Source organism: Pogona vitticeps, chromosome 11, assembly GCF_051106095.1.
Source record: "Pogona vitticeps strain Pit_001003342236 chromosome 11, PviZW2.1, whole genome shotgun sequence".
NCBI classification, from domain to species: Eukaryota; Metazoa; Chordata; class Lepidosauria; order Squamata; family Agamidae; genus Pogona; species Pogona vitticeps.
The window spans coordinates 13,858,886-13,879,217 of NC_135793.1; the positions used below are offsets into that span (position 1 = coordinate 13,858,886).

A 20,332-nucleotide genomic window follows, 5' to 3' on the forward strand; every position below is an offset into this window, starting at 1 on the left:
AATATTTTAAATAAAAATAATTAAATAACGTTTTGTATCTGTGTAACTAACAATGTCAGATGCATGAGAGGCAGATTCCAGCCCATAGATAAAGATTTGAACCCCTGTGTCGTCACATATGCTGCTGCTGAATTAGGATTGATTGACTGATTAGAGACAATTCTGCCTCTACCTTTCTCTCCGTATCTCTCATTTTGCTTGTAAACAGCTATTTTTACAATTTGGCAAAGCACTTTGATCTGTGAGGTCTGGATTCAAATCACTGTTTAACAATAAAACTCAGAATTAATGTGCTTATTTAAAAACTTTGTCTTTATGGAAAGTTCATTTAGTTCAAAATGTTGCAGCCACACATCTGACTGGAGACTCAGTGTATAACCATACAATTATTTGCTTTTTAAGTTTACACTCATGTGTTTCCTTAATATTCTCTTTTTTAAGGAAACACATGAGTGTAAACTTAAAAAGCAAATAATTGTATGGTTATACACCGAGTCTCCAGTCAGATGTGTGGCTGCAACATTTGCATATACTCACAGCAGCCAGATTACTCTGGGCCCAAAAATGGAAAAGCGAAGAGCTTCCGACGATAGAGGAGTTGTTAGCAGAACTGGACACTCTATCAGAAGCACTATGGGAACAACCAAGAGACTGTATAAAACAAAGCTGGGAACTAATATACTCTTGGGCCCAAAAGAAGACAGGAATGTAGGGCAAAGTTTATGATATATGTATATCTACTTAGTATACACTGGAAACCAAACCAGGGAGAGTAGAGGGGATAACGAGGCTGGAGTCTCTGACTCCAAAGGGGGGAGGGTTTACTTTAAATAGAGGGGTTAGTTACTTGGCTTGTTGTTTTTCTTTTTTTACTTTTCTTCTGTGAAAATAAATAAATGTATAAAATCCTTCATGGATTGGGTCCAGGCTATCTGAAACATAGTATCTCCCCATAGAATCCTACCCTGGTCTCTGAGATCCTGAAGAGAGGGACTTCTCTTGGTCCCACTGCTATTACAGTGAATTATTGGTGAAAACAGCATTTTCAGTCACTGCTGCCAGTCTATGAAATTCTCTGCTTTGCAAGGCTAAATTGGCCAGTCTGTCTTCTGCCAGGTGAAAACCTTCCTTTTAAAGCTGGGTTGTTGTTGTTGTTTCCTGGATGCACTTGCTGAGTTGTAATTTTTAGGAGATCGCGCATATTTTTAATCATGTGTTTTAATATTTTGAAAAAAGAATATTGCATCTAATGATGTTTTAACACTATTTAGGTTTAATTGTATTTTAGTACTAATATTTTAATTTACTGTGTTCTTAAACATGGATTTTTTAAAGCCATTGTATGCTGTCTTGAATCCCTTTCCTGGGAGAAAGGTGGAAGATAAATAAAGTAAATAATTAAAAAATAATCAAGCAAGTTCCACATAGCCACTCTCCTGTGATGATTTGTGTTTTTATGTGTATTAGAATGGGATATGTAGTCCTAAGATTGTCCCAATAGCATCCATCTTGATTTAAAGTCTGTTCTGTAGTAGGAAAGTTTTTCATGCTGTTTCAGAGAAGCTTCGCTCTCTGATTATCTCGTTGCTAAGATGAGTAGAGAGCAGAGACTTTCGTAGTCAAAATAATTCTGCCACAAAACATGATAACAACTCTCAAGCTCTCATGAGAAAGTTAGGCGGGACAACAAGACCCAGGAGGGGGTGTTCCTTATGAAGAATTCTGGGAAGAAGAAGGAAGTTGGTAAGGAGTTGGAAAAAAGATGGAGTTGGACTGAGAAAGGTCAGACACGTGCTTTTCCCCATAATGGTTTGTAGCTTTGCTATGGACTATTTTTCCTACCATGGACTGATGGAAGTCAACTGGTTTTCATCTAGCGTCAGCCTATGAAGACCCAAGACACGTGAGATGGACTGTGTTATGCTTTTTATTAGTTAGAATAATTCTATTTCTTTATTTTTCCAGCTGGAGTGGGGAGGGGAGTATTCCGTTTGTCTTGATATGAAAATGTACCTACTGAACTATTTTACTATCAACTGAAACCTTTTCTAAAGCAATTCTTTTCAATAAAGCAATAATGATTTGAAATGCATGCATTGGTTCTTGTACAGACTAGCTGAATGTCTGATTGGCCATGTGTGTTTGCTACCAAAGATTTAGAGCCAGATTATTCTGAGTATAACTCATGGATTTGTCTGTGTGTGTTGCTTTCTTAATAAAGGAGATTGGCTTTTGAGGAAGAAGTTTAGACAGGACCTTGCTGAGACCTAAGTGGCTCTGCTCAGCAGTCAGAGGTTTGTCTGGATTTTGGACTCATCCCAGTCTCCGGCACCCCCATAAATCTCTTTGGAGATAAGGGGCTGCTTACATGGTGCAGCGGTGACACGAAACACGGGCTTTGATTTATTGTGTTTACTTTGGCTTAAGTTGAAAGCAGCAAGCATCTTGATGCATGTGCTTTTCACAGCTGGGAAATCCCAAGCCTTGGCAGAGGGGTTTCTTCCACGCTATTTACTTTGAAGGGCTATAAATTAGCTATATTGCATTTTTCTTTTCAGCTAAGGGTCTTAAAGAAAGACTTAGCTTTAAGCGAAGTCTGTAAGAACTAATGCTTTGGTTATGTAATTGGGCTGTTTAATGAGTGGGCATTTTCATGCAAGTAAGCGGTCGCCCTTCTGAAGCTCCAGGGTAGGGCTGTTTTCTGCCAGAGTGTTTTATGGCTTTGCCCTCGCCCTACAGTTTCGGCTACAGGGGCAGGGAGAGGATTTTTCCTTTTGGGTCAACTTGGCGTCTGCGTTAGTTGCAGTTTGCATGGAGCAACACTTAGAAGGAGAAGAATTTTTGGAGTTGCCTGGAGAGCAGTTTGTGACTCAGAGAAAAGTTAAGATTGGTGGTGCATCTGCTAGGCTGCCTTTGGTTAGTAAAGATACGAAGCCCTTGCATCAAGAGCTTTTGGAGGCTGTTGAGCACGGCGTCTTGACTCAAAGTGGAGCTAAGCAAAGGTTCTTCACAACTAAGAAGGTTCTTCACAACTAAGAAGGGAATTACAAAAGGGCAATATAATGGCTAAACTCCCAGAACAGGACATCAAGGACCTACTTGGATCTGATCCAGATCAGACTTGGTCTAAGTTGCAACAGATGGATCAGGGAGAGGAAATGGCGGGTGCCAGCACTCCAGTAGGGAGGGCAGTGCCAGCCAGGGACATTCCTGATGAAACAGCAGGAGCGGCAGCAGCAGCAGCCGGTGCTGAGGGTCCTGATCCTAACAAGAGTCTATCACCAGTGGATAAGTTAACCCTTATGTTTGCTGATTTTGTTGCTTGTCACACTCAATCTATTCATGATCAGAACATTGCTGATCAGTTATTGAAGCAGTACAGAGAGAAAAAGGTGGAGCGTTTGGTTAATGAGCTGAAGGAAAAAGAGGAGTTTAAGAACTCAATAGCCAGTGTTGATAGAAGCAATCTACCTTACTACCATGATGGCGATGCTATCTTATCATTTTTATCTCTATATGAACAAGCGTGTAGAGATCTTAGTATACCTGAGGCCTGGTACCTCCAGTTATTGCGTACGCAGTGTTCTGGGCAACTTGCCAACATTGTAGCCAAATTATCTGGTGAGGACACTGACTGGCCTATTTTTAAAGAGGTGGTAAAGAGAAAATTTGGTTTCACTTCGGAAATACTGAGGCAGAACTTTAGAAAACTGAAAAAGCAGCCTAATGAGTGTTATTCTGCGCTAGCTGACAAAATAGAACATCTAGGTGATCAGTGGTTGAGCTCCTTGGGCGTCAGTACCTTTGAGGATTTAAGAACTGTGTTGTACAAGGAGCATTTTCTTAATTTGGTGCCTTCAGAAATAAGGAGTACTTTGTTGGAGAGAGACTACAAAGACTTGCAAACCCTTGCTTTAAAAACTGATGAAATTCTCTCCTTTAAAATGCATGAACCTGCTGTTAGGGCAAAGACTGCACCAGTAGTGACTAAGAGACAGAGTCAGCTTGATTTTAGAAAGTCTTTTTCTCAAGAGCCCAGGCAAAGTTCATTTGAGCAGCGCAGGAGCCTAGCTCCTAGCCAGAGTAAAACACCTCTTAAATGTTTTGAATGTGGTGGCTCTCATCTGCGACGAGATTGCCCAAGGTTGAATGTGCCAGCTAGCCAAGTTAAGGAGCCAGCTAGAAAAGCACCTGTCCCAGCTCCACGCAGATCTAAAGCAGGCACTCCCAAGATGGCGTATGTAAGTTCTGTGCCAGCGGGAACTCAGCAAGTGCCAGCTGCCAGTAATGCAGTTTCTGTGCCTCACCAGTCAAGCATTGTGCCTTCACAGAGTCAGGAAGGAGTTAACGTAACTGTAACCCCTTCGCAAGCCAGTGGAATGCAGGCAGCAGTAAACCAATATGTGCCTAGAGTGTTGGACTTACAAATTGCTGCAATTTCATCAGAAATTGTAAAAGAGACAGCATCAGGAGAGAAATTTTCCATTATGGATCCTGATTGCATAGTACCAGCTACACAAAGGGACTGGGCAACCCGCACATTTTCTGAGGTGGTTTTTCTTCACACACCTGGAGGTGATATGGCTTTAAGTGCTTTTCGTGACTCGGGTGCCGACATTTCTTCGATAAGCAGACATTTTCTAGACCCCACCTTGATCTTGAACAACCTGAGGTGTCCAGTAAAAACTTATGGGTCCATAGAGACTGAGCAGAAGTTCGGTCCTTTGGCATATGTAAAAATTACCTACAAGTCCTGGTTAGATGCAAAACATATTTTAACTCATGAGGGAAAACCTGATTTCCTGCTTGGAAATGATCTTGCCTTTTTGGATCACATACAGAGTCAAAATGTAGCTTCGATGCCGGTAGTCACCCGTTCTCAAAGTAGGGAGATGCATGATCCTGAACTGGAGCAGGAATCTACTGAGAATAGCTCAGATGGAAATCTTATGCAACAGCAGCCTCTTGTGACCAAACCTGATAATGCAGCTACAACTGAAACTAAAATGGAGGATGTGACCCCAATGGGATCAGAGGACTTTAGACAGAAGCAACTTAATGATCCCACTCTAGCTTCTTTGAGGTCACAAGCAGACAACTATGCTGAACGTCCTGCACAGCAGCAAGTTAGCTTTTTGTGGTGAGAAAATGGACTTTTGTACAGAGAATATTTCCCCAAATCCAACTTGGATGCCCAACCTATTCAACAGTTAGTCGTGCCTACTGAATATAGACTGAGAATACTAGAAATGGCTCATGACCATCCGAGTAGTGGGCACCAGGGAATACAAAAAACCCTAAAGAGGATTTCTCAACATTTTTACTGGCCTGGTATTTCAAAAACTGTAAAGGACTATGTCAGTTCTTGTGACTATTGCCAACGCACAGGCCATCAAACTGACAAGGTAAAGGCCGAAATGCAGATTATGGAGATTCCTGACCAAGTGTTCCAGTGTTTGCAAATGGATGTGCTAGGACCTTTTGTTCCTACTAAATCTAAGAAGAAATACATAATTTCTTTCATCTGTTCAGCCAGTAGGTGGATCAAAGCCTATGCTATTAGCAACCTTACAGCTACCACCATAGCTAGAATCATCGTGGACTTGTGCTCGCGTATTGGAGTACCATCCAAAATAATTTGTGATCAAGCAGGAGCCTTTACAAGTGAACTTATGCGCAAGATATGTGAGATAAGTGGAATAACCATCAGTTTTAGTACGGCCCATCATCCTCAATCTCATGGTATGGTGGAAAGAGGTCAACAAACTTTGCTTAGAATGATTAAAACTTTGACCCAAGAATATGGAAACATTTGGGATGACCTTTTGCCTTTTGCTTTGTTTGCTTACCGTAGCTCAGCTCATTCTTCACTAGGTGGCTTTTCTCCAAGTGAGGTGGTGTTTGGAAGAAATCTACAAGGACCATTGGACTTCCTGAAATCTGATTGGGAAGGTGTGGTTAAAAGTAGTACTGTGCCAGTTGCTGATTTTGTTAGAAAACTTCAAGAGAAACTCTTGGCTGTCCAGGAGTTGGCCAGAGACAATTTGTTGGACGCTCAAGCAAGTCAGAAGTTCTTCCATGACAAGAGATCCAGACACAGGGAATTTTCTGTGGGTGATTTGGTACTTGTTCTGAACCCACTCAGACCTTCTAAGCTAGAAGTTGTCTGGGAAGGTCCAGGTGAAATTGTTCAAAAATTGGGAAATGTAAATTATCTAGTCAAAATGTTGGATTCTAATAAGAAACCTGTTCTTTACCATGTCAATAGTTTGAAACTGTACAAAGATAGATCTGCAATGGTTTTTCAATGTCATGCTGAATATTTTCATGCTGCAAATGAACCTATTGATATGTTGTCTGAATTGCAAGATGCAGGTACATGGTCTGATAATCTTGTTTTAACAGGTACCGTTGATCAGAAAGAAAGGTTGTTTCAAATTCTAGAACAATACCAAGATGTGTTTTCAGATAAACCAGGTTACACCAAATTGATCAGTCATGTGATAACTACTGAGAACAATGCCCAGCCCATACGGTCTAGCCCATATAGAGCAATTGGTAATCATGCTATCCAGATTGAACAAGAAATACAAAAGATGTTATCTTTGGGGGTGATTGAACCGTCATTCTCCCCTTGGGCTTCACCGGTGGTACTGGTGCCAAAACGTAACGCTCTGGGTGAAATTCTCGAGGAAGTAAGATTTTGTGTTGATTACAGAAAGTTAAACAGTGTTACTGTTCCAGATCCATACCCATTACCTAGAATGGATGATTTAATTGAACATCTTTCAAAGGCTAAGTTTATCAGCATTCTCGATCTAAAGAATGCTTATTGGCAGCTCGATTTAGCTGAAGATTCACGAGATAAGACCGCTTTCATCACACATGTGGGAACTTTCCGTTTCCGAAGATTGCCATTTGGTTTGAAGAATGCTGGTGCTTCATTTCAAAGGATGATAGACAAACTTTTACAAGGTTTACCTTTTGCAAGTGCTTATCTTGATGATGTTGCCATTTTCAGTTCTGATTTTGATTCTCACATGTCTCACATTGAAACTGTTTTGTCCAGACTTCAGCAAGCAGGACTGACAGTCAAAGCCAGCAAATGTCAATGGATGCAAGGAAAAGTCATGTACTTAGGTCATTTGATTGGGCAAGGAGAAATTCAGACTCTGCAAGCCAAAGTACAATCTATTAATGATTGGCCTATTCCAAAAACTAAGAAACAGGTACGCTCGTTTTTGGGCCTTGTTGGCTACTACAGAAAATTTATTCCTGATTTCAGTCATTTGGCTTCACCTCTGACAGAGCTCACTAAGAAGAGACAGCCTGTCAAGGTAAAGTGGACACCAGAGTGTCAAGATGCCTTTGATGCTTTAAAAGCTAAGATTATGGATGCACCTATACTGAAATCCCCTGATTTTGACAAACCATTCATTTTACAAACAGATGCCTCTGAATTAGGCCTTGGAGCAGTATTGTTACAGCAAGGAGAAGATGGGAACCTTTACCCTATCTCATACTTCTCTAGAAAACTCTTGGATAGAGAGAGAAATTACGCAGTACCTGAAAAAGAGGCTCTTTCTATATTTTGGTCTCTAAATTTACTTAGACCTTACCTATGGGGGGCGTAAGTTTACACTCCAAACAGATCACAGAGCTTTAGTTTGGTTGCAGAAGATGAAATCTCACAACCAAAAATTGTTGAGATGGAGTCTAGCATTGCAAGATTTTGATTTTGAAGTTCAACACATTCCTGGAAAATTGAATGTTGTGGCAGATGGTCTTTCTAGAATGTACTGTGAAGATTCTTATGAACCTGAACGTTGAAACAATGTATTCAACAGTGTGCTATGTTTCAGTGTTGTAATAGTTAATCTGTAGTTGAAGTTTGAGATATAACCAGTTAGTTACTTTGAATTACTTTTTAGTTACTTTTGCTTGATTTCTTAAAATTAGATCAGATTAACTGCTCTGAATTTTAACGGTAATCAGGGGGGGCATGTGATGATTTGTGTTTTTATGTGTATTAGAATGGGATATGTAGTCCTAAGATTGTCCCAATAGCATCCATCTTGATTTAAAGTCTGTTCTGTAGTAGGAAAGTTTTTCATGCTGTTTCAGAGAAGCTTCGCTCTCTGATTATCTCGTTGCTAAGATGAGTAGAGAGCAGAGACTTTCGTAGTCAAAATAATTCTGCCACAAAACATGATAACAACTCTCAAGCTCTCATGAGAAAGTTAGGCGGGACAACAAGACTCAGGAGGGGGTGTTCCTTATGAAGAATTCTGGGAAGAAGAAGGAAGTTGGTAAGGAGTTGGAAAAAAGTTGGAGTTGGACTGAGAAAGGTCAGACACGTGCTTTTTCCCATAATGGTTTGTAGCTTTGCTATGGACTATTTTTCCTACCATGGACTGATGGAAGTCAACTGGTTTTCATCTAGCGTCAGCCTATGAAGACCCAAGACACGTGAGATGGACTGTGTTATGCTTTTTATTAGTTAGCATAATTCTATTTCTTTATTTTTCCAGCTGGAGTGGGGAGGGGAGTATTCCGTTTGTCTTGATATGAAAATGTACCTACTGAACTATTTTACTATCAACTGAAACCTTTTCTAAAGCAATTCTTTTCAATAAAGCAATAATGATTTGAAATGCATGCATTGGTTCTTGTACAGACTAGCTGAATGTCTGATTGGCCATGTGTGTTTGCTACCAAAGATTTAGAGCCAGATTATTCTGAGTATAACTCATGGATTTGTCTGTGTGTGTTGCTTTCTTAATAAAGGAGATTGGCTTTTGAGGAAGAAGTTTAGACAGGACCTTGCTGAGACCTAAGTGGCTCTGCTCAGCAGTCAGAGGTTTGTCTGGATTTTGGACTCATCCCAGTCTCCGGCACCCCCATAAATCTCTTTGGAGATAAGGGGCTGCTTACATCTCCCAATTTCTTTTCTGTGGGAAGGGTCTGCTAGAATAAGATCTTTAGCAGAAATCCCAAATGAGATTCGGCACAAGTAAAGTGATGTGTTGCAAGACGAATGCCTTGGAGGACAAAAAACTTGCAAGACGAATAGTTTTGGCAATGGGGTTGATGACTTGCAAGACAAATGTTCCTATGGCCATGCTTCGCAAGACAAATATTTTCCGTTTTTTTTGTTCCTTCTCATGTTTGCTGATTTTTAAATGTTTTTCTATGATGTTTAAAAAGTTAAAGTTTTTTTATTGAAATTTTTGAAATCATCTGCACAACATATATGGCCTTAAAGAGCACTTAATAAACCCTTTGTAAACCAAATTTGATTTTGTTCTGACTTTTTCTGCCCATAGGAACGCATTAATTAGATTTAAAGCATTCCTATGGGAAAACGCATTTTGCAAGGTGAATTTTTCGCAAGACATTAACCGTGGAACGAATTAAATTTGTCTTGCGAGGCACCACTGTATATCCTTCAATCAGTTGAAACTACTCTTTCTCTAGGGGCTTAAATGCCGGGTGGAAAAGTGTCATAATCTCAGCAGAGGAGCCCTGCAGTTTCTCAGCAGTGAGAAACTGAAGATTCCCAAGACTTATGAAGTGGGGAACCTGCTTGACGCTGGACATCTTCAACCCTTGGGGGCCCTATGGGTGTTGGGAACTCAGGAGTGAAGTCTGAGGAGAAGGTGGCATTGGTTGCATGACCTCCCAGCCCTCAGGAGCAAAGAAGGCTGAAATTACAAGCCTCAAGGCAGAGGGCTTAACTACATGGGAGGTCTCCTCATGAGTAGGTTCCTTCTCCCATTGAGTTTCAAGGGCCAAACCCTGCAGCTATGTTCTTGCCTTGTCACCTGAACACCAGTAGCTATGGGGTGGCTCCGGGAGAAGAGCTAGAAAACATCCTTCAGTGGGCTCAGCAAACTGCTGAAAGGAACTTATTTAATAGCCATCGTCCTTGAATCTTTGCTCTGTGTTGCTTGGTCTGTCTGTCTGTCTGCTTCAATGAGCCTGATATTTCTTGCTTCACTCTTTCCTCAGTTCAAGGCTTCCTCTGCCTCACACAGTGCAGAAGATCAGGAGACAAATACAGAGACTATGTTGTGAAGCTACTCCTTTGTATGTCCTCTTCTGGTATGAAGGCTTTTCCAGGTATGAGTAGAAATCCAGTTAAGCAGGTAAGGCGCTTTTCTCATGATATGAACAGCAGTGAGGTGGCATTTTAGAATGCCATAAGGAACTTAAAGTGTAAATAAATAGGGGTGGAATACGTTTTGTTTTCCTCTCCCATTCCTCCTCTGATCCACGGAAAATTGGAGAAAAGCTTTCAGTCTTTAATTATACAAATCTGCTACCTCGTTCTCCAATTAGAAAAAAAATCTATTCTGTTTTATTTTTATTCTATTTTAATTTTTGTGCCATCAGATTAAATCCAATTTATGGCAATCCTTTCCAGGGTTTTCGAAGCATAGAGTACTCAAAAATGATTTACAGTTCCCTTCTTCTGGGGATTCTCTGGGACTGTGTAGCTTGCCCAAGGCCACACAGGCTGGCTCTACTCCTAGGAGGCACCGTGGGGAATTGAACTCCCAATTTCTGGCTCTGCAGAAGACCTGTCAGTCAGAACTATGATGTTGCCATGTGGCTGCAAGTGTGGGTGCGTTTGTGTTGGGGGAGTGTATGGAATGTTAGCAGGTGGCACTCCACTTATTCTCTCAGGCAACAGGATGGCTTGACCCACAGTTGCTCATCCAGACGTGTCTTGGTCTAACTTACTTTGCAGAATTGCGAAGGATAATTACTATGCTCCAATCCTGAGGATCTTGATTCAGTAATAAAAATAATAATATCCTGAGTTTTTGAAACAGCAGCTATTTGGTTGAATTATAAATATTGTGGTTTTCTTGCATCCAATTTGAGTTTGGTTTGCAAACGCAACTCTTCAGTGATGGCTGCGTCTCTTGGCTTTCTTGTCATGATTTTATCTCTCTGTAATGTCTGAAAGAGCCTCACCTTCAAGTAACAGCCTGCGATTTTGATGGTTAAAATTAAAATGTTCATTTAATATACTGAACACGCATTTGTGGTGCTAGGCATGACCAATTGCAATGACAAGGCAAGATGAAGTCACAGCTGTGGACTGCTATAAAGAATCATGCTTTGTAGATACCCAGCATCTATTATGACGGTAAAGAAACAAAACTAGCATAATGTACGAATAGGTGGAATGTGGCCCTCTAAAGCAGACCGCTGAAGAATTGATGCCTTTGAATTGTGGTGCTGGAGGAGGCTCTTGAGAATCTCCTGGACTGCAAGGAGAACAAACCTATCAGTTCTAAAGGAAATCAACCTTGAGTGCTCACTGGAAGGACAGATCGTGAAGCTGAGGCTCCAGTACTTTGGCCATCTGATGAGAAGAAAAGACTCCTTGGAAAAAACCTTGATGTTAGGAAAATGTGACGGCAAGAGGAGAAGGGGACGACCGAGGATGAGATGGCTGGACAGTGTCTGCGAAGCAACCAACATGAAATTGACACAACTCCGGGAGGAAGACAGGAGGGCCTGGCGTGCTCTGGTCCATGGGGTCACAGAGAGTTGGACATGACTAAACGACTAAGTGAACGAACGGCCCTCTAAACATTGCTGAATTGTAATTCCCATGAGCAGTAACCTTTCTAAGGAAAGATAATGACCATTGGGAGTTGCAGTCCAACAACATCTAGAGTTACTCACTCTTGGTATGTTGAAATTCTCCAGCTAAGCCCCAGACTGATGATTTAGAGAACCAATTCCCCATTGCCACATGTAACTTTAATAACAGTTTTTCCCCCTAAAATGGCTGGTTCGTATTCTTGTTTTCCTATTGCCCTGGGATAAACCATAAACATCTTCCTCTGCACTGCTGAGTAGGTAACAATCCTTTTTACCTGGTTCCAACTGACATTTACTCATTTCATTTTCTCAAATGAACCTCCAGTGAAGCCGTTTCAAGGAGGTAGCAGAAGGTAGAAATACAAAGCAAGTAATTACAAAGTTGAATTTCATTGTTTCTGATGTAAGAATGTCAACATGTTATTGGTGACTTCACTGACAGAGAATGGACAGTAGGTGTCAGTGTAACATAGCTGAGTTGTGTGTCAATTGCTTTCAAATCCACTGCAGTCAAAAGCAAGAGAGAAGGGTTAAAGAGGATGATCCAAACAGAAAGGAGAAGTGTAAATAGATGGCATTTAAGGTAAAGGCTTATAGAGCCTGTTTTTTTTCCTATTTCTTTTCAAAACAAGGAGAGAGATCTCAAAAGGCAAGAAGCAAAGACAAAAATGAATGTAAAGCTATGGACTGTTCTCAGAAGCAAGTTTTAAAGGCTAATTTACATAAGAACATAAGAAGAGTCCTGCTGGATCAGGCCAAGGTCCCATTTAGTCCAGCTTCCTGTATCTCACAGTGACCCCACCAGATGCCCCTGGGAGCACACGAGACAACTAGATACCTGTCTCCTGATACCCCCTTCCCTGCATCTGGCATTCTGAACATTCTACTTCCCCTCCCCTCCATAATTTGAACATTCTGCCTCCCCTCCCCTCCAAAATGCAACAATTGTCAGAAAAAGCAAATAAGCATCTTTATGGCAGACTTATAGCACTGCAGATCAGATACCTGTGAAGTACAATATCTGTCAGGCTTAGCCAGCATGATCAAGAATCATGGGCATTGTAGTCAAAAAGATCTGGAGGGCTACTAATTTGGGGGATGATTACCTTGTAGCTCATGATCGCTGCAAGGTAATCATTCTATATGTTCCTATAAGAAAAAAGAGGTTGTGCATGTCTACTCAGGGCTTAGTGTTTATTTGGGTTCCGCTTTCATGTCTAATGAATCTAGTGGTTGAAATCTTGTTGCTTAGAGGAATCAACTGCTTCGTAAATTCCACTGATTGAAATAGGCCCACTCTAGTTGCAACTTGCTTTAGCATAGTAAGTTGCAACTAGAGTAGGCACATCTGAATCAATGGAAGTTATGGAGGAGTTGACTCACGAAATCCCCATATATTCTCTGTGACACGTTCTAGTGTGACTTACTATACTATGCATCAGGATTTCAGCCTATGTTTGAGAAGCTGTGTTTTTATTTTTCACAATATCCTAGACGCATTGTCCACTTTTCCTAGCAGCTATGTATGTGGCCACCTCCTACTAGGAGAGGGCACTGTGGGACACAGTGGGCATTCTCAGACCTACTGTTCAGTCTTCAAGCTTTGGTGTCTTTTTCTGGTTCTGACCCTTCCCTTTGTTTGTGAGAGAGCAGGTTGTTGTTGTTGTTGTTGTTGTTGTTGTTGTTGTTGTTGTTGTTGTTGTTGTTGTTGTTGTTGTTGTTGTTGTTGTTGTTGTTGTTTTGCTTAAATTGAAATTACTAATATTAAGCTAGTGGGCATAGTTCAGTGGCAGACAGGGATATAAATCCTGACTCAGTTAATCATGTGGTAAACATTTCTCTCTCATTCTTTCTCTGTATTTCCTCAATGCCAGAAACCAGGTTCTATGTGTCGGTTTCAGAGAGATTTTGCATACTTTTGAAACAATTTTTGAGTATTTCTCCTTACTGTGTTGCAAACTGCAGCAATTGTTGACTTGTTTCATGAAATAGTAAAAGCGGGAACACTGGATGGATTTTGTGTATTTTGTTGATCCTACTGACAATAAAATCTTCTGTTTTACCAGTGTCTGCTTTATTATAAAGCAATTTAAATGTTAGTGTACACATGAGGTGCCTGCACACGTGGAGTACTGTGCCAGAGGAGTGGGTTTTTCTGCTTCTCTGCCAGAGGTCCATTTATTTTGTGGCAGATGTGGAATTTTTTTTAAAAAAGTCTGCTTTCTGATACAGCACTATACCAGATAACAGGAATTTTTAAAATAATAATAAAAGCACCATGCTTACCAAAAAGAAAAAGAAAAAGCTGGCACATGCCTATTCACCCATCCATTTGCTGATTGTTCACCCCTTTGCTTGCCTGCTCGCTCGCCTGCCCACCTGATTGCTCATCCACCCACTGATTGATCAATTGATCACCTCACCACTGCTCTTCTTCCTCCTGATTGATTGATTGCTCACCCACCTGCCCAATCACTCATTTGCCTCCCTCTTCACTAGTCCCCTGTGTGTCCCTTGCTCTCCCACACTCACCCCTTGCCCCTTCTTTCCCTTTCCACTCGTTTCCCTCTTATCATCAGTTTGTTGCAAAGCATAGCATTCAAAAACATTTCCATTACTAAGGTAGTAAGAAATTTAGCAAATCCCAGCTACCAAAAATAAAATAAAAAACTACTAGCTAAAAAATAGGTAAGGTTGAGCCTCCCTTTCTATTCTCCTACTATGAACTACATCCTAGGAAATCAATAGTAACTACAAAGTCCATTCAAAAATGTAGATTGCTGGCGGGTTCCAACAATCAATCCTCAGGACCGTAACCTTCCCAATCTACAAAATACTGAAGACCTCCTCGGTGGGAGTCTAGGATCTGACGGACCTCGTATTCTTCCTTGCCATCGATCAGAATAGGTGGAGGTGGAGCCGGGGGCGAAGGTTGCGCAGGGTCTGGTTCTGAGACAGGAACAAGGAGAGATCGATGGAAAACCGGGTGGATACGGAGAGTATCTGGAAGTTGTAGCTGGAAGGCAACAGGGTTGATTTGTTCAGGATTACATAAGGTCCTATAAACCGAGGGTCCAATTTACAGGATCGGCCAGGTCAGCGAAGGTAACGGGTGGAAAGCCAGACCTGATCTCCTGGTTTCAGAGGTGGCCCTTCTTGTCGCTTTCGGTCGGCCGCTGTCTTATAAGCTTCTTTAGCCTGCTGAAGCTGCTCTCAGAGTAAGTCTTGGAGGGCCTGCAACTCACATATATGGGCATCGGCAGCAGGAAACATGGTTGATGGTAGAGTAGCTGGGAAAAAGCGAGAATGGTACCCATAGTTGGCTTCAAATGGTGTCTGTTCTGTAGATGTGTGTACAGCATTATTGTAAGCAAATTCTTCCAGGGGTAACAGGCTAGCCCAATTATCTTGCTGATAACAGGTGTAGCAGTGGAGATATTGTTCTAGAATGGCATTGGTACGGTCGGTCTGTCCATCTGTTTGGGGGTGATATGCCGACGCCAAGTGCACCTGGGTACCCAAACTGAAGTGTAAGGCTTGCCAGAACCAGGAAGTGAACTGGGAACCACGATCAGAAATTAGGTGCGTCGGGAGCCCATGTAGACAGAAAACATGATGGAGGTAGAGTTGGGCAGTGTCAGGAGCTGTGGGAGGCTTGGGACATAGAACAAAATTAGCCATCTTAGTAAACAGTTCCACTATTACTAAGATACAGGTATACCTTTGTGACTGCGGGAGATCTGTGATAAAATCCAAAGATGCTGTGTCCCAAGGGCTGGCCGGCACAGGTAATGGTTGTAGCAGACCTGAAGGTTTGGCTGGTACGTCCTTGGCTTGACGACAAACCTCACAGGAACCAACATATCGAGCGCTGATTAAGGCATCGAGCTGTTTGTAAGTGTTCCAGGTTTCGATGATCCGTCAAAACTTGGACTGGGTGACAGGCCCCTTCGAGGTAATGCCTCCAAACCTCGAAAGCAGCTTTGATGGCCAAAAGTTCTCGCTCCCAGATGGTGTAATTGCGGTCCGAGGGTGTGAACTGCCGGGAGTAGAATGCACAGGGCTGCAGTAGTTGTGAGGGATCCTCCTGCTGGGACAGTATTGCACCCAGGGTGACACTGGAGGCATCTGTTTCTACGGTAAATGGTAGTCGGGGATCCGGATAGCGTAGGATGGGCTCAGTAGTAAAGTGTGTTTTTAGTGTGGTAAAGGCATGATCTGCCTCCGGAGTCCAAAGAAACAGCTCTTTGGGCCAGAGGAGGCGGGTCAGTGGCGTGGTTATATCCACGTAAGATGGTATGAACTGACGGTAATAATTTGTGAAGCCGAGAAACTGTTGTATGTCCTTACGATTTCGAGGTTTGTGCCAGTTCAGTACCGTCTCTATCTTCTTTGGGTCCATCTGGATCCCTTGGGGAGATACAATGTGACCCAGGAACTCAACTTCTTGCAGGTTAAATTGACATTTCTCCAGCTTGGCGTAGAGTTGATGTTCTCATAACCATTGTAAAAGCTGGTGAACATGTTCCGTATGCCAAGCGGGGTCTTGGGAGTAAATCAGAATGTCATCCAGGTAAATGAATACAAAGCGATCAAGAAAGTCCCGAAAGATGACATTCATGAACCACTGGAACACCACTGGAGCATTGGTTAATCCGAAAGGCATGACCAGATATTCATGCTGGCCATAACGTGTCCCAAAAGCTGTCTTCCATTCGTCGCCAGCACAAATTAGCACTAAATTATAGGCGCCATGGAGATCCAACTTGGTGTAAATTTGTGCCCCTTTAAGACAATCCAGAAGTTCACCGATCAATGGTAGAGGGTAGCAGTCTCTAATAGTTATCTTGTTCAAAGCTCTGTAATCACTGCAGGGACGCAGCTCCCCACCCTTCTTTTCAACAAAGATGACAAGTGCAGACAGAGGCGACATGGATGGCTGAATGAATCCCCGTTTCAGATTTTTATCAAGAAAGTCCCTTAAGACTGCGAGTTCGGGTTCCGACATGGGGTAAATCCGTGCCACAGGAAGGGGTGCCCCAGGCACCAAGTTGATAGCACAGTCAAAGGGTCGGTGCGGAGGTAGTTGGTCAGCCCCCTTCTCCTCGAAGATATCAGCAAAGTCCTCATAATCCGAGGGTATTACGGGCTTGTCTGTTGACCCTGCTGCGGCCAAGGTAGTTGGTGGACCCAGATGTGGACACGGGTCCCTGAAACTTAACTCTCCTCGTGTCCAGTCCATTAGGGGGTTATGAGTTCGGAGCCAGGAAAGTCCCAAAATAAGTGGAAAACAGGGCATGCGGGTGATGTTGAACTGTAGTTGCTCCTGGTGCTGTTGAACCTGGAGGATGACCGGTTGGGTTTCTTGGGTCACAGGACCAGAGCGGAGGAGACGTCCATCTATGGATTTGACTAGGGTTGGGATCTCTTTATCTTCTACAGGGATCTGATGCTGTTTTACAAAAGTTGTATCAATGAAACAGCGATCAGCCCCAGAGTCGACCATGGCATAGACAAACAAACAACGTCCATTTGGCTGGCAGAGTTTAACTGGTACAAGGAATGGTCACGGGATGTTGAGGTATGGTTCACGAGACCCAGCTAAGTGCCCCATGTCTGAGGGTCCATTCAGACATGGGGCAATTCTTTTACTGGCAATGGTTTCACAGAGCCAAGGTTACGCCGCTTAACCAAACAGTCAGAAGCAAAGTGTCCTGCTCCCTCACAGTACAGACAAAGATTATGGGATCGGCGTCATGTTTTTTCCTCAGGGCTGAGGCGGGGCCGAGCTGCTCCCAATTGCATAGGTTCAGAATCCTCCGATCTGGTATTGGGGGCTGTCACGGGTGGCTGCAGGAGATGGGAACCACCCTGTGCTAAGCATCGGCTCTCCAAGTGGCCATCAATGCGTAAGCATAGAGTGATTAGTTCTTGCAGCGTGTTGGGTCGATCTACATGTGCCAGCTCATCCAGGATCCCATCAGCTAACCCCTCCATATATTGGTCCATAAGAGCTGCCTCATTCCAGAGTAAATCTTGGGCCAAGAGTCTGAACTCAGTAGAATACTGGGAGACTGAAGCCTTTCCCTGTTTCAGGGCCCAAATCTTTCTGTTAGCAGTGGCAGCTTGCAAGGGGTTAGCAAACGTGACTGAGATATGTTCCAGAAAACCCTGGTAGTTAACAGGGGTGAAGGAGCAAGGAGTAGAGGAGTAGCCCATTTAGCTGCCTGTCCCTTGAGTAAACTAATTATAAAGCATACCTTGGTTTTGTCTGTGGGAAAGTCTCTGGCGCGCAGCTCAATATACAGCTTACACTGTGCCAAGAAGGCTGGGAACTCCTCCACACTTCCTTCAAATTTCTCAGGAGGAAGCACAGGACACTTAGCCTGAGAAGCAGCATCGGCTTGTAATTGTATTTGTTGCTGTTGAAGCTGTCCGACTGTCTGGGTAAGACCTGAGTCTTCGCTTGCTTTTCCCTCCAGGATGGGAAAAGTGTGGGTGTGGAAGCAATCTGTCATGTTCCCGGGGGTTACAATAGCCAAAGTCCAATAAATCAGTCCAGGGTCAGGAATACCAAGAATGCAACGCCAATGTCCATAAACCAACTCACAGAATGCAGTCCAAGGTCAGAGTCCAGAGTCAAATACACAGCGTAGTCCAGGGTCAGAGTCCAGAGTCCAGAGTCAGGAACACGGTTCAAAGAGTGTGGATGCAAGCCAGAGTTTTGGACTCGTTGCTTCCACAGAAATTCTAGCTGACTAGGAGCTGTTTTATAGCAAAACAGCCCCTTGAGCTGCTGGAAACCTTTCTATCCTGTTAATACTCAGGGCTAGTTGAACGGATATTTCTGTGGACAGCCTTTGAGTGATCCTCTGACCTTTTTGTCCTAAGTCTTTCCCAAAGGCTGGCCTGAAGCTTGTCTGCTGGGGAAGAAGAATCTGGAGGCGGTTCAGGTGTTTCTGATTTCTCAGCATTCTCCTCAGCCTCAGTTAATCCTTCTGGTTCCAGGTCTTCAGCTGCACTCATGACACGGTGATTGGGCAGGTGGGGGGGAGGCAGCAGCTGGAGGCACCAGAGCATGCATGAATGCTCCTTCGCCTATGCCTCCTGCTGTCTCTGCCCCTGGAGGGGATGGAGGTGAAAAGGCAGAGACTGAGCTGAGCCCCTCAGTTTCTCTGGAGGTGGTGATCGGGCAGGCGGGGGGAGTCAGGCATCAAGAGGCACCAGAATGCATGTGAATGCTCCTTCACCTCCATCTCTGCCTCCTCCTGCTGCTGCCGCCTCAGCCACGGAGGGGACAAGCTGTGAGCACTGAAAGAGGAAATTGGGCTACACCGGTGGCAGCAGGAGGCGCCTGAGCACATACGCGTGACTGCTTCCTTCTGTTTATAAGATGACCCTCAATTTTCCCCCTAATTATTTTAGGAAAAAGTGTTGTCTTATACATGGTAAAATACGGTACATTCCAATAAAGCACATCTCTGTTATTGTGAAGAAGTGATAGTTTTACTGGTCTACAAAGGAAACTTATCCACAGCTTTCTCTTTTATATTTTGATTTTAACTGGACTGCTCTGGTAAAAGTCTCATAGAGCCTCTATCAGAACAAGATCTCTGCATCAGGACCTTTTAATGTGGATATTGCTTTCTGCACTGTGGCACTGTAAAACACTGAAATGTAACAAGCAGAGACAGAACCTGTTGGTGGCAGCAATAACTTGTTTTTCATTTCTCATCAGAGGCATTTGGAAACAAAAACAGTAATCATGTTGTCTGTTGATGGCTGGCTTTGATGTGGAGCTCTTTCTTGATCTTCACATTGGAATATGGTACATCAATTCTGTCTCCAATACAACTTAGAATTCAAATTTAAAAATAACACCTTTGTTCTGAACAAACAAGTGCATTGAAGCTTTTTATTGGCCTGAGCAATAATTGCTTATTGACAGTTGTGAAAAATAGGTGTGAAGGCTACTGATCTGCACTGAGGTTGTTCACAAAGGGTTTCTGTAGAGTTACTTACAGACAAGCCTGCTGATCCAAAAGTGTCATTACCATCACCTGTACATGGAATGGAGATACATTCCTGATAGAACATAAAATGTTGGAGACCCAGAACTTTTAGTTAATTTACATTAAATGTTACTGCCAGAAACTGATGATGTAATCAGCTTCTGGCAGATAAATTTATACCAACATGATTTTGGCCAATATGTCAAGTGACAAAAGCCTGCCACAAGAGCATAGCTGTTTCTTAGAGATGGTTGTTGTGGGCTTTTTGGGCTCTTTGGCCATGTTCTGAAGGTTGTTCTTCCTAACATTTCACCAGTCTCCTTGGCCAGCATCTTCAGAGGACAGTGTTCTGTGCTCTGGTGCAGTTTGTTTGGGAGTTGTGAACAACCTTCAGAACACGGCCAAAGAGCCCAAAAAACACACAACAACCATTAGATCCCGGCTGTGAAAGCCTTTGCAAATTCATTTTCCTAGAGATGTTTGTAAGTTTCATCCTCTAAATACCGCCTACATTCCTGCCCTATTTTTGTAAGTGTCGTTCTTTGATGCCTCATTTTTATTTCCTATGTGGGGGTTGTGACACATTTTACATAAATATTTTTCATAAGGTAGAGTCGCAGAGTCATAGAGTTGGAAGAGACCATTGAGGCCATCCAGTCCAACCCTCTGCCATGCGGGAACATCCATTAAAGTACTCT

The 20,332-nt window shown here is 42.8% G+C and overlaps 1 protein-coding gene across 3 annotated transcripts in view; it reads left to right on the forward strand.

Annotated features, from left to right (window-relative positions):
* Nucleotides 1–20,332, forward strand: part of LOC140702313 (uncharacterized) — a 470,248-nt gene that overhangs the window by 181,961 nt on the left and 267,955 nt on the right. For 2 of the 3 annotated variants that reach the window (XR_013538729.1, XR_013538730.1), the window contains exon 2: nt 10,012–10,148. The exons of the other annotated variant lie outside the window; for it this stretch is intronic. The gene's annotated coding sequence lies outside the window, so the exon portion shown is untranslated. The remainder of the gene's footprint in view (nt 1–10,011; nt 10,149–20,332) is intronic. 3 annotated transcript variants of the gene reach the window in all.